The following is a 13,263-nucleotide window of genomic DNA, read 5'->3' as shown; positions in this document are numbered from 1 at the left end:
CCCCACACACACACCATTGAACCTTGTCAAGCTCCGCCACTGATGGCATGCCAAAAAAATCATAAGCTGAATATCTAATAAACAGTAAGAAGCAGAGGGAAGCAGAATTCCATTTTACGGACATTCTAGATTTTAGCACATGGGCAAGGTGGACTGTCGTCTCATATAATTTACTAATTTAGCTTCCATCTTCCAGGAAACAAGCTGATGCATTTGCTGCGGGCCAAAGAAGAATCATATATCTAATATTGAGGTGGAAAGCCGACTTTTCAGAATGGCGATGAACCACTCCGTGACAATCTGGATGGCATCGCAGCAACCGACCAACCATACGATGGTAATTCCTCTTCCGAGAAGCAACTCACCGTGTACAACTACGACCTGAGTGATCCACACTCGACAGTTCTTAACCCAGCCAACCAACCAAGCACATATCTGCTTGGTGGAGTCACTAGCAGCCTTGGACAAAACCAAGTTCCGATTGCTGCAGGGGGTAGCCCTGAGCACCGCCAGATCAGATCAAACGATGCTCTTCACTACATAAGCCAGATGCTGATGGAAGACGTCGACGAGAGGGTCGATATATGCCAAGGGGAGGCTGCTCTCCAGGCTGCCGAGAAGCCATTCCGTGACATTCTTGGGGGGGTATACGCGCCGGCTACTAATTGGCCGCCATTGCATAGCAACAGCAAACCAAACAACTCTGATAAGAGTGGGACCAGCCGTTACAAGAGGCTCATGACCACTAGCTTCAGTAATGACTATTCCAGTTACAATGTGTTACAGCCCTCAGCAACCCCGTTGAGTCCATATACCTGCAACAGGAGTCTTTTTCTACCAGACCATCTATTGGTAAGTGTTGGATGGACTTCTGAAACTCTCTTCCCTGCCTTGCATTGTCAGAGAGGTGTCGAGGAGGAAAAGATGTTTGCTCCAAGTATTTATAAGCTGGTGATATATTTAAAGAATGACATATTTTATATTTCCCAATTGACTACGAAGGTAAAAGTAGTAGAGAGGAGCGAAAATGCAATCTTTGAGGTGGCAGACCAAAGGGGCTGGCATATCTTTCAAGGAAGGAGCAATAAACATCATGCCATCACAATTTGTGCTATAATTCGAAACGAAAATTTCGACCGAGTTCTGCTATGCTATGATCGGAAGAGTTTCGACCGAAGAACAAGACTGCGAGAAAGGATGGCGGGGGAAGGAAACAATAGCTCACAGAAAGGCCGGAGCGAGGGACGTCTGAAGCTATGGCAGAGGAAGCAACCGAGGAGAGAGTTGGTTGATCTCAGGAATCTCCTCATCAATTGCGCAAAAGCTCCTGTTGGCCAGTAAAATCCTAAAGTTGATAAGGCAACACTCCTCACCAGATGGTAATTGTACCCAGAGACTGGCATTTTACTTGGTGGATGGCCTCGAGGCACGCCTGGCTGGGACCGGGAGTCAGGTTTATCAAAATCTCATGGAAAGGCGAACAAGTACCACAGACTGGTTAGAGGCTTACAGCCTTTTTATTGCATCTTGCCCTTTCGACAGGACGTCATACCACTTTGCCAACCAAGCTATTCTTGATGTCTCACAAGGGCGTCCAAGAGTGCACATCATTGATTTCGGCATCGGCTTCGGCTTTCAGTGGCCATTAATGATTCAGAGGTTTGCAAAGCAAGAAGAGGGAGCCCCTAAGCTTCGGATCACAGGTATAAATGCTCCCCAGCCAGGTTTACACCCCTGCGAAATGATCGAGGAGACAGGGAAGCGGTTGGCTGATTATGCAAACATGTTCAAGGTACCTTTTCAGTATCAGGGCATTGCTACTTCAAGATGGGAGACCATTAAAATTGAGGATCTTAACATTGACGAGGGTGAATTCCTCATAATCAACTGCATGTTCCGGATGAAGAATCTTGGTCATGAAACCAAAGCCATAAATAGCACAAGGGACGAGGTGCTCAAAACTATGAGGAGGATCAACCCAAAGATTTTTATTTCTGGCACCGTGAACGGGTACCGCAGTTCTCCCTTCTTCATGCAACGTTTCAAAGAGGTTATGTTCCATTACTCTTCAATGTTTGACATGATTGATGCAACTGTTCCACCAGAAAATGAAGCAAGAAAGACGATCGAGAGGGTACTATTTTGGCGGGATGCACTTAACAGCATAGCATGTGAGGATGCAGAAAGGACCGAGAGGCAAGCAAGGTTCCACAAGGCTGGGTTCCAGCAGCTTCCTGTTGATCCAGCCATCTTAAAGAAAATAGTACGAAAGAAGAACTCACTTTATCATGAGGAATTCTTTGCTGTTGAAGATCGTGGTTGGCTGCTACAAGGATGGAAAGGGAGAGTAATTTATGCTATATCTAAATGGAAACCTGATGAAACATATGATGATTAAGTAAGATTCAAAGAGGTGACAAATATGTGTACCTGATCACTAGGGCCACATTTGTGTTCTTTTAAACGAATATTAACTATGTGTACCTGATCGTTGCCTTTGTATAGTGAACAAAGAGGCGACTGAAATGCTTTGCTTCTATCTGAGATTAGTGGAAATATCATACCTAGACACTGTTTTGCTGTAAAGTACCGCACTGAATATCTCTCAAAACTGGTGAATGCATTAACATTGACATATTAGTACTCTCTGAATATCTGAACGTTCTGGACATGTTTTCTGTCAAACTACGAACACCATTTTGATAATTCAGATTGGAAATTTGAAAATCATATGCATAAATTCTCCTAGCTCCCCAAGGGGACAGCCAAATCACTAGGGCCACCGAGACACGGGGAATAGGAGACGGGGGAGGGAGGGACCTTGGAGGCGGGCGCAGAGGGTGGGGTGTGGTGGGGGCCGAGGTCGGCGAAGGAGTGCGAGGAGAAGGACCTACGCATTCGCATTCGCCGCCGCCAGTGGCGGCGACCTGCCGAGGTTCCTCTTGGCGGCCATGGAAAGAGAGGTCACGGAGGAGATGAGGGAGAACCCAAGAGAGAGAAGGCGTTTTCCGCCTTGGGAGAGCGATTACGCACCTGCTGAACTGCCGAGTCATGTTTTAACTGGGCCCTGGGCCCCGGGCTGTGTCATGTTGGGCCCATCTGATCAAAACTTTAACTCCTCAAAAAATATAGTATTAAAACTCTTCATACCACCAAAACAGAGTACCACAATGTTTGCAAGAACACGGGGGGCCTCCAAAAGTCAAGGGTTCAAATATAGTCCATGAATGATGAGGCAGAAAGAGAATGCTTTTTGTAAACATAAATGATTCCTAAACTCGGAGACATGAACATGGATTAATTAAGGCCAAATCTTACGGTTAAGGGCAATATCAGATAATGTGTGTGTGACGTAGATGTGGACGATTCTCTTTCTGCAATTGTACAGACATAGATGAAGGGGGGCAAAATATAAGCCATTTTTGTTTAATCGTCCCGAATGAGGGTTGAAATGCAATTGTACATATTCAATCAAGCAAAATTAAATTCTGATTTAGATGAAGCAAACAAAAATCCATAATAGGGAAAAAAAAGAGAGATGCAAGGCTATGTATTGAATCAAGCAAAATGAAATTTACATATGAATCAAAAATCCAGAATAGATAAAGAATCAAATTGAAGGCTATGTATTCAATCAAGCAAAATCAATCTACTTCCTCCGTTCCTAAATATAATATTTTTTAGAGATTAAGACTACATACAGATGTATATAGACATATTTTAGAATGTAGATTCTTTCATTTTGCTCTGTATGTCGTTTGCATTGGAATCAATAAAAATATTATATTTAGGAATGGAGGAAGTATATACAGCTGGAGAGTTTGCATGTATGCACAGCTGGAGACGTACGCATGCAGACTAGCAGGAAATAATAGTTTTCCTCGCTTGTTCGTTCGACCACGTCGGTCACGTTAGGAAGCGTTCTGTTTTATCCCTAAAATTAGGACGATGGTCCAATATGACAGTTGTCTTTTTACATGTCTGGGGCGCAGCCAGGCCTAGGATTAATCGAGAGGATAACTGCTGCAATCTGGATTCTGGACCATCCTCTGTCACTATCACCATGGCTGTAGTTGGGAACAAAAGACTTACCAAGTTTACATCAACACCAGAGTCCTCAGCCACCCCTCCTCTCCCTCCTTCTCCTACTCAATATAACAACCAAGGTATATGCCTCCCTGCTTTTGCCTACTTGCTCAGACCAGATGAGAAGCCTCCTGCACATAAAAAGGAACAATGCTATTAGGCGCGTCATAATTTCAAAATTGCCTTAACAAGTACCAGAGGTGAGTCCTTTTTCTGTTACTGATGCTAAACATTCGAGATTTAACCGGGTAAAAAAGTAATGCTTGTTTCCGCAAGCCCCCTTCGGAAATTCAGTTTTCACTAGTATGGCATGCCAAAACAATCATAAGCTGAAAATGAGGTAAAAAAAAAGTGCTTGACGAGCAGAATCCCGTTTTGTAGGCAAAAAGCTGAGCAATGCGAACCAAAATTTATCTCACATATATAAGCTTCAATCTCCCTCTTTTTTTCTTTTTTTTTTGCAGGCAACAAGCTGATTCATTTCCTGTGCTAGAAAGAAGAATCAAATGCGTCTTGTTCAGTTCTGCCAGGATTTGAAGTGGAAATAGGAAGAAGAGATTTTCCAGAATGGTGGTTGAACCTCACCTTGACGATCTGGACACTGCCACAGCAACCTACCAACCATACGACAAAGCTTCCTCTTCCCAGCAGCTACTCACCGTGGACAACTACGAGTTGAGTGGTCCAGTGTTCTTGGCCCAGCCAACAACCACTGGAGCAAGCACATATCTGCATGCTGCAGCCACCAGCCCTGGGTTGTGCAAGGTGAACGACAGCCTACAGACTGCTGCAGGGGGTGGCCCTGAGCACCGCCGGAGTAGACCAAATGATGCTCTTCACTATATAAGCCAGATGCTGATGGAAGACGTCGACGAGAGGGTCGAAATATGCCAAGGGGAGGCTGCTCTCCAGGCTGCTGAGAAACCATTCCGTGACCTTCTTGGGCAGGTACACCAGTTGGCTACTAACCCTCCGCTATTGAATAGCAACAATGAACCAGACAACCTTGATAAGGGTAGGACCAGCCGTTACAAGAGGCTCTGGAGCACTAGCTTCAGTAACGACTGTTCCAGTTACAGCATGTTACAGCCCTTAACAACCTCGTCGAGTCCATATATCTGCAATAGGAGTCTTTCTCTACAAAACCGTCCGTTCACAAGTGTTGGATCGACTTCTAGATCTGGTTTTCCCGGCTTGCATTGTCAGAGAGAAGTCGAGGAGGCAACGATGTTTGCTCCAAGTGTCGATAAGCTGGTGATATATTTAGAGAATGGCATACTTTGTATTTCCAAACTGACTACAAAGGCAAAAGTAGGAGAGAGGAGCGAAAACACAATTTTTGAGGTGGCACACCAAAGGGACTGGGCTATCTCGGAAGGAAGGAGCAATAAACATCTTGCCTTCACCAGTTGTGCAATAATTCGAAATGAAAATTTCGACCGAGTTCTGCTATGCTATGGTCTGGAGAGTTTCAAAAAAATAACAAGACTGCGAAGAGGGTTGGCAGAGGAAGGAAACAAGAACTCACTGAAAGGCCAGAGCAAAGGACGTCAGAAGCTATGGCAGAGGAAGCAACCTAGGACAGAGTTGGTTGATCTCAAGACACTCCTCATCAATTGTGCACAAGCTGTGGCAGAAGACAACCATCTGTTGGCCAGTAAACTCCTAAAGAAGATAAGACAACACTCCTCAGCAGATGGTGATTATTCTCAGAGACTGGCATATTACTTGGCGGATGGCCTCGAGGCACGCTTGGCTGGGAGCGGGGGTCAGGTTTATCGCACCCTCATGGAGAGGCGAACAAGTCCCACGGATTGGTTAGAGGCTTACAACCTTTTTGTTGCAGCTTGCCCTTTTGTCAGGACGTCATACTACTTTGCAAGCCAAGCTATTCTTGATGTCTCACAAGGGCAACCAAGGGTGCACATCATTGATTTTGGCATCGGCTATGGCTTTCAGTGGCCATTAATGATTCAGAAGTTTGCACAGCAAGAAGAGGGAGCCCCTAAGCTTCGGATCACAGGTATAGACGTTGCTCAGCCAGGTTTTCGCCCCTGCGAAATGATCGAGGAGACAGGGAAGCGGTTGGCTGATTATGCAAACCTTTTCAAGGTACCTTTTCAGTATCACGGCATTGTCGCTTCAAGATGGGAGACCATTAAAATTGAGGATCTTAACATTGACGAGGATGAAGTTCTGATAATCAACTGCATGTACCGGATGAAGAATCTCGGTCATGAAACCGAAGCCATAAATAGTGCAAGGGACAAGGTGCTCAAAATTATGAGGATGATGAACCCAAAGATTTTCATTTCAGGCACCGTAAATGGGTTACGCAGTTCTCCCTTCTTCATAAAACGTTTCAAAGAGGTTATGTTCCATTACTCTTCAGTGTTTGACGTGCTTGATTCAAATGTTGTTCGACGGGATAATAAAGCAAGAAAGATGATTGAGAGGATGATATTTGGGAAGGATGCACTTAACATGATAGCATGTGAGGGTTCAGAAAGAACTGAGAGACCAGAAAGTTACAGGCAGTGGCAGGCAAGGTGCCTCAAGGCCGGGTTCCAGCAGCTTCCTGTCGATCCAGCCGTCTTAAGGATAATAGTATACATGAAGAACACGTTTTGGCATGAGGAATTCTTTGCCGTTGAAGATCGCGGTTGGCTGCTACAAGGATGGAAAGGGAGAGTACTTTATGCTATATCTAAATGGAAACCTGATGAAACATAAGATGGTCAGTAAGATTCGAACTGTTTTTCGAGTGAATCTGTTGATCTTTTAAACGAATATTGACTATGGGTACCTGGTGTCCTGGTCATTGTTTTTGTATAGTGAACTAAAAGGCGACTGAAATACTTTGCTTCTTCTCTTCTTTTTAATTTCTGTTGAATAAACTGTATTGTGCCTTGAAGACATGAGATTAGTGGAAATACCATACCTAGACACTGATTTGCTGTAAAGTAGATCATTCCGCTGAATATCTCTCAAAACTGGCCGTATGGAATATCAGAGGATTGTAATTTCTGATTTGACGACGGCAATCGTACTTGATCCAAACAAGGTTCCTATGCATGAATCCAACATGATGAACTAATGTTCCCATATTATTACTCTCTCCACACAGCTTGGTGGGTGACCTTTTGGACAATGTCTTCCGTGAAACGTTTAGTACCTCTTAAACTAGGAATACTATTTCGGTCATTCAGATTGGAAATTTGAAAAATCATATGTACAGAATTTTCTCAAAAAAGACGTTGACGACATCAGGGGATTTTTTGTGTGAAGTACTCATTTCGCATAACAGGAATCCAATAGATTGCACTAGTATTCACATATCACAAATAAGTGGAGTTTGAACATGTCTTCTGTAAAACTTCTAATTTAATCCATGTATTTTGATCATTTAGATTGGATTGAAATTCATCTGTTCTACCAGGGGACTACCAAATCACTTGGGCCACAGAGACACGGGGAAGCACCTTGGGGGCGGGCGCAGAGTGTGGGCCTCCGAGGTCAGCGAAGGAGCGCGAGGAGAATAGGCCCTCCGCGTAGTCTTCCTTCGCCTACGCCGCCGCCGCCGGCGACCTGCCGGGCTTCCTCTTGGCGGCCATGGAAAAGAGTAGAGAGAGGGACGAATCCGCCTTCGTAAAGCGTTTACGCATCCATTGATGTGCCGAGTCGTGTTTTAACTGGACCTGGGCCCTAAGCCGTGTCAGGTTAGGCCCACCTTATCAGGCCTCCCCTCGCAGAAAGAAAAAAAATTCACGCACGTCCGTCCTACTCTCTCCATTTTAAAATGTAGTGCCGCCAAATAAATAAATAAAATATATAGAGTGCATTGCTTTTTTCCAAGTAGAAAGATATAAATTTGATAAAAATTTAAGAAAAATTATAAAAATGTTGATACTAAATCAACACCACTAGATTCATCACAAAATACATTTTGGTATTGTGTATATTTGGTATTAAAGATATAGATACATTTTTTCTATAGACTTGGTCCAAGTTGTGACACTTGATTTCCGTAAAAAACAATGCGCGCCTATATTGTGGGACAGAGAGAGTATGAACGAGGATGTCCCTATTGTTTTTTTGTTTGTTTGTTTTTTTAGATGTTGATGTCCCTACTGTTATGTGTCCCTTAAATGGGCTAGATTTTATGGGCCTGGGTGCATTAAATCTTGTGCCTCGGCCCAATAAAATCCTCAAATTTGAAAGACCCATTCGAATTGCATAACAAATGTGCAAGTTTGGTACTCCCTACATTCAAATATGTTAGGCCTAATTGTTCAGGGCTGTCTTTGACCATTGGTAAACTTATTAATAATATATGAGATGTACGTTGTAAAAATTATATCATTATAAACTCTTTTCACATAAAAATTTTATGGTATATTTATTTGTAACATACACATCATATATTATTGCTCTACCCGGCGGTCAAAGACAACCTCAAAAAATGTATTAGACCATATATATTTGGATGAAGAGAGTACCATACTGCTAGTTGAGAAAGAGTAGCACCAATATAAAACTTGGGTTGTTCGACCACCCCTTGTAGAGAGGGAAAAGAGTAACACCGCACGTGTTCACTCACTCACTTGATGCAAAAGCGAGTGGTCACATCACGTGAATTGAGTTCGAGCTTGAGCTATATTATATCTCTTGTTCAAAGAACACAAATTTTGTATGGAAGTGCACGACCTAGCCCTAGGTGCATGTCAATATTCGAGCTCGTTGCGGAGACACTTTGTATTTTCAAAGAGCTCTTCCACCATGTGTTAGTTGCATTGCTTCACTCTCCTAGGCGTCATCTCTGTGTAGAGAAAAATGCAAAGGAGAGGGACTATACAAAAGGTTACTTGTGGTGACCTGCTTCTCTGGCGACCCCTTTCTAGCGACCACATGCACAATCGTCTAGGAGAGCAGGCCTATTCAAAACTGAGTCCCTCAAGAATCTGCACCAGCTAAGGTGCGATATGGTTTTTGAGACCGCCTTGGCGCGACTGCTCGTTCAAGTTCGACTACATCCATGGAGATAGTTCATCTGGTTCCTCACGACCGGCAACCACCTCATCTTCACCACTGTGGCTAACGATGTCGTTGCACCAAAGTTTTCGGTGAACTCGTCTGTTCTGAATCTCTCTTCGTTGACATGTGCCTCTGGCCCATATGCATGTTCCTAGCCTGTCGTATGCGATTTGCCATGTTAGTGGTCTTTTGATAATGCTAACCTAGATTGAGCTTAACCAAAAACTGCCTAATATCTTAACAAAATGAAATCTCTTTTTGTGTGTGTGGGAATGCTCCCTAAATGGAATCAGGTAACCAAGATGTGAGTTTCGTATATCAGGTGAACAACTTACAATTGTTGGTACAGACATCAATACAAGGCCACATTGGCGCGGCCCAGGCAAAAACCAAGCACAAACTTGGTACAACAAACAACCCTCCAAAAGTTCAACCATTATACATATCTACAATCAAATGAAAAGAAAATGTACAAGTTAGTTGAATAGTGCATTCTTTTTTTTTCAATTACGTCAGAATTTTTTAAAATATTTTGTTTCAGTTTCTTCTTCTAGTTTTTTTGACCTATTCTTCTAGTACTCCTTCGATCCATATTATTAGTTTAAAGTTGTACTAAAGGGGCGACAAGTAATTTGGATGTGCATTTTCATGACCTGATAACTAACACTGTTGTCTATGTTGCAAATCAGATTAAAAGGCAGTTACGCTAATTAAACGTTTGGTACAAAAAATTCAGATACGGCAGAACATATATAAGTCAAATCTCATCAGACTAGCTAGGCACCAACAGTTCTATTTTGAACTAAGATAATCAAGAAAAAATCCTGATTATTTAATGAGATAAAGTACAACAAATTATCCTCGAAAAAGATTCAACCAATACCATTATATATAATATCAATTATCAAGTGGAAAAGAAAGGAAGAAATTCTTCGAATAGTGCATCTCCTTTTTTCAATTAACAGGCCAGCGCTCCTAATAATGATTGAAACACAGGCCAGCGCTCCTAATAAACACATTTTTATAGGTCTGATGCGCGGCAGGCCTAGTACTAATCGACAGGGTAACTGCTTGTAATCTGGACCATTCTCTGTCACTATCTTATGACGTTGGGAACAAAGCTATAAGGTAGAGGAACGACAAATTTACTTCACATCAACACCACAACCTCGCTACTCATCTTTCATAGTCCACACCCTCACTACTCCTCTCTCGAAGCATTGGGTCTGCTGCTGCTGCTTAATAACCAAGGTGTGTGCTTCCCTACTTTTGCTCTTTGCTTAGATCAGATGAGTAGCCTCCTGCAAATAAAAAGGAACAGTGGTATTAGCGCATCAAAGATTCTATGTTTAACTGGCTGAGTTAGTTATTCTCGTGTCTGCAAGCCTTTGGAATTTGTTTTCGACCAGAATGTCATGCCAAAACAATAATAAGCTGAATCTCTAATAAAAAGGAAGAAGCAGAACTCCGTTTTACGGGCGTTCTAGATTGTAGCATATGAGCAAGGTGAACCAAAATTCATCTCACATAATTTAGCTCCTATTTCCCTTTTTTCTTCTTCCAGGAAACAAGCCGGTCATTTGCTGTGGGACAAACAATAACCATATATCTCATATTGAGGTGGAAATCAGACTTTTCACAATGGCGATTGAACCTCTCCATGACAATCTGGACACCCTCGCAGCAACCGACCAACCATACGAAGGTGATTCCTCTTCCCAGCAGCAACTCACTGTGTACAACTACGGCCTGAGGGGTCCACACTCAACAGTTCTCTCCCCAGCCAACCAAGTAAGTGCCTACAACAGCCATGGACAAAACAAATTTCAGATTGCTGCAGGGGGTAGCCCTGAGCACCAGGGGATCAGATCAAGCGATGCTCTTCACTACATAAGCCAGATGCTGATGGAAGACGTTGACGAGGGGGTCGACATATGCCAAGGGGCTGCTCTTCATGCTGCTGAGAAGCCATTCCGTGACATTCTTGGTGAGGGATACGCGCCGCCTACTAACTGGCCGCCATTGCATAGCAAAAACATACCAGACAACCCTGATAAGAGTGGGACCAATAATTACAAGAGGCTTTGGAACACTAGCTTCAATAATGACTATTCCAGTTACAACGTGTTACAACCTTTAGCAACCCCGTTGAGTCCATATGTCTGCAATAGGAGTCCTTTTTTTTACCAAACCAGTCATCGATAAGTGTTGGATGGACTTCCGGATCTGGCCTCCCTGCCTTGCATGGCCAGAGAGGTGTCGTGGAGGAAAGAATGTTTGCTCGAAGTATTGATAAGCTGGTGATATATTCAAAGAATAACATACTTTATATTTCCCAACTGACTACGAAGGCAAAAGTAAGAGAGAGGACCGGAAACAAAATTTTTGAGGTGGCAGACCCAAGGGGTTGGGATATCTTTCAAGGAAGGAGCAATAAACATCATGCCATCACCACTTGTGCAATAATTCGAAATGAAAACTTTGACCAAGTTGTGCTATCCTATGGTCATTCTGACCGAATAACAAGACTGCGAGAAAGGATGGCGGGGGAAGGAAACAAGACCTCACTGAAAGGCCGGAGCAGAAGTAGGAAGCAACCGAGGAAATATTTGGTTGATCTCAGGACTCTCCTCATCCACTGCGCACAAGTTGTGGCAGAACACAGCTACCTGTTGGCCAGTGAACTGCTATTGACGATAAGACAACACTCTTCAGCAGATGGTGATTGTACTCAGAGACTGGCATTTTACTTGGCGGATGGCCTCAGGGCACGCTTGGCTGGGACCGGGAGTCAGGTTTATCGCAACCTCATGGAAAGGCGAACAAGTACCGCAGATTTGTTAGAGGCTTATAGCCATTTTCTTGCAGATTTCCCTTTCAGAAGGGCGTCATACTATTTTGCCAACCAAGCTATTCTTGATGTCTCACAAGGGAAACCAAGGGTACACATCGTTGATTTCGGCATCGACTTTGGCTTTCAGTGGCCATTAATGATTCAGAATTTTGCACAGCAAGAAGAGAGAGCCCCTAAGCTTCGGATCACAGGTATAGACATTCCCCAGCCAGGTTTCCGCCCTTGCAAAATGATCGAGGAGACAGGGAAGCGGTTGTCTGATTACGCAAATAGGTTCAAGGTACCTTTCCAGTATCAGGGCATTGCGGCTTCAAGATGGGAGACCATCAAAATTGAGGATTTTAACATTGACGAGGATGAAGTTCTCATAGTGAACTGCATGTTCCAGATGAAAAATTTCGGTCATGAAACCGATGCCGTAAATGGTGCAAGGGATAATGTGCTCAAAACTATGAGGAGGATGAACCCGAAGATTTTTATTTCTGGCACAATGAATGGTTTACTCAGTTCTCCCTTCTTCATACAACGTTTCAAAGAGGTTATGCTCGATTACTCTTCAGTTTTTGACATGCTTGATGCAAATATTGCACAGGATAATGAAGCAAGAAAGATGATTGAGAGGATCCTATTTAGGCAGGATGCTCTTAACATAATAGCATGTGAGGGCGCAGACAGAACTGAGAGGCCAGAATGTTACATGCAGTGGCAGGCAAGGTGCCTCAAGGCTGGGTTCCAGCAGCTTCCCGTCGATCCAGCCATCTTAAAGAACATAGTACACAGGAAGAACTTACTGTTTCATCAGGAATTCTTTGTTGTAGAAGATTGCGGCTGGCTGCTTGAAGGATGGAAAGGGAGGGTACTTTATGCTGTATCTAAATGGAAACCTAATGATGATCAATAATAATACATGTCCAGTGTATCTCAACACAACGGGTCTAAATTGCTGAACACCGCAAGATGGATATTCTTTCGTTAGATGAGCATTGGGAAGTGCTAGCTTGGAAGAAGGTGGGATGGTGATTCAAATGTTGATATTCAACATGTTTTGATTTGGCCCTTTTGTAGCAAAAGGCAACTGTACAATACTTTACCTCTGTCGCTCTATTTAATTTCTGAACAAAATAGATATGATGAGATTAGTGGAGATACCATACCTAGACACTGGATTTGCTGTAAAGTACTGTACTGATTATTGCACTGCCTATCTCTCAAAACCGGCGATATGTAAGATGAGAGGATTGCCATTTCTGATTTGAAGAAGGCAATCAGACTTAATCTAAACTGTAATC

At 43.3% G+C, this 13,263-nt stretch overlaps 2 pseudogenes; both read left to right on the top strand.

Annotated features, from left to right (window-relative positions):
- LOC119350027 overlaps positions 1 to 2,500 on the top strand; it is a 6,776-nt pseudogene extending 4,276 nt beyond the window's left edge.
- Positions 2,501 to 10,761: 8,261 nt separating this feature from the next.
- On the top strand, positions 10,762 to 12,875 carry LOC119350026 (annotated as a pseudogene).
- The last annotated feature ends 388 nt before the right edge of the window (positions 12,876 to 13,263 follow it).

The sequence above is a fragment of the Triticum dicoccoides genome, chromosome 1B, assembly GCF_002162155.2.
Source record: "Triticum dicoccoides isolate Atlit2015 ecotype Zavitan chromosome 1B, WEW_v2.0, whole genome shotgun sequence".
Lineage (NCBI taxonomy): Eukaryota > Viridiplantae > Streptophyta > Magnoliopsida > Poales > Poaceae > Triticum > Triticum dicoccoides.
This window is presented reverse-complemented; position numbering and strand designations above follow the sequence as displayed.